This window comes from Manis pentadactyla, chromosome 5 (genome assembly GCF_030020395.1).
Source record: "Manis pentadactyla isolate mManPen7 chromosome 5, mManPen7.hap1, whole genome shotgun sequence".
Classification (NCBI taxonomy): Eukaryota; Metazoa; Chordata; class Mammalia; order Pholidota; family Manidae; genus Manis; species Manis pentadactyla.
This window is the reverse complement of record NC_080023.1, coordinates 46,096,574-46,097,967: the sequence shown is the minus strand read 5'-3', so window position 1 is coordinate 46,097,967 and position 1,394 is coordinate 46,096,574. Positions and strand designations below refer to the sequence as shown.

Sequence of the window (1,394 nt, the reverse complement as noted above, 5' to 3'; positions counted from 1 at the left end):
CAGTTTCCACCTCTGTAAAATGAGGATAACCATTACCTTACAGATTTCTTATAAGAAATGAGAGAGAAGGTACATCAAGAGCCTGACCCACATTTGGTACATATTAAGCCTCAGTAACTATTACTCATTACCATTAACTGTGGTTATTGCCTTTATTCTTTTCCTCCAGCTATTAAATACATTATTGTCATGAATAAATACCCAAGTAATTCTTGCCTTTCAAAAAGCTTCATTAATTGTGTTACTCAAATAATTCAAAGAAATGAAATTTTTGGTCAGTAGTGTCAAGAAATCCTCCACACCTCCATTCTTCAAAGATGCTATATTGTTCACCTATTGCTGCTATAACAAATGACCAAACAAAGCACCCCTCCACCCATCCCCCACCACCCTGCCCACCAGGTGGGCCAGGCTCAGCCATGATCAAGGCAATTCTCATCTTCAGCCATGGGAAGCCGTGGCTCTCCAAGTTCTACCAGCCCTACAGTGAAGATACCCAACAGCAAATCAGCAAATTTGGTAACCAGGAGAGATGAAAATATTTGCAGTTTTCTAGAAGGAGGAAAATTAAGTGGAGGATGTGACAACACACTGATATATAAACATTAAGCAACATTGTATTTTGTCTTCCCTGTGGATTCTTCAAAAAGTGAACTTGGCATTTTAGATCTAACGCAAGTATTTGTGGAAACATTAGACAAGTGTTTTGAAAATGTTTGTGAACTGGATTTAATTTTCCATGTAGACAAGGTTCATAATATTCTTGCAGAAATGGTGATGGGGCAGATGGTATTAGAAACCAACATGAATGAAATTATGACACAAACTGATACACAAAATAACCTGAGAAATCTGAGGCTGGCTTAGCAGGAGCTCCAGCCCATGATGTATCAGCTGTAAAGAATATGAATCTTTCTGAGATCCCAGAAAATAATATGGTGAATATGGTGACATCAGTATAGGAGTGCCAAACCTGCCTTCTTTTAAATAATAAATTTAAAAGGCCACTCCCTGGTAAAATCCAGGGGAATTGTCACCTGAGTTTACCAAGCAGTTGTTTACCAAAAATAGAGGAAGAGTTTTATCTTTTGCTCTTGAATTTAAGTCAACGTACATACAGAGGTTGTATGTACATACAGTGGTACATACAACGTACATAAAATCAGTATGGAAGTTCAGTTTTGTTTTTCTTACTCAGTGATTTTGATGAAATTGTGGTTTTTTCTTTCTTTTTTAAACTGCATTCCTATGCCCACCTAAGGCATGCCTCTATGTATTGGCTACTAAAGTATTTCAAAAAGTGTTTGAGACATTTCTTTAAATTATGTACAAACCACAATGTTGGTGTTTTGTATGGATCCACAAGGGCAGCATTCCTTAATTCTATTATTTGT

General features: G+C 36.9%; 1 pseudogene; it reads left to right on the top strand.

The window, feature by feature from the left end:
• Positions 1–419: 419 nt before the first annotated feature.
• Positions 420–991, top strand: LOC118917413 (AP-3 complex subunit sigma-1-like; annotated as a pseudogene).
• Positions 992–1,394: the final 403 nt, after the last annotated feature.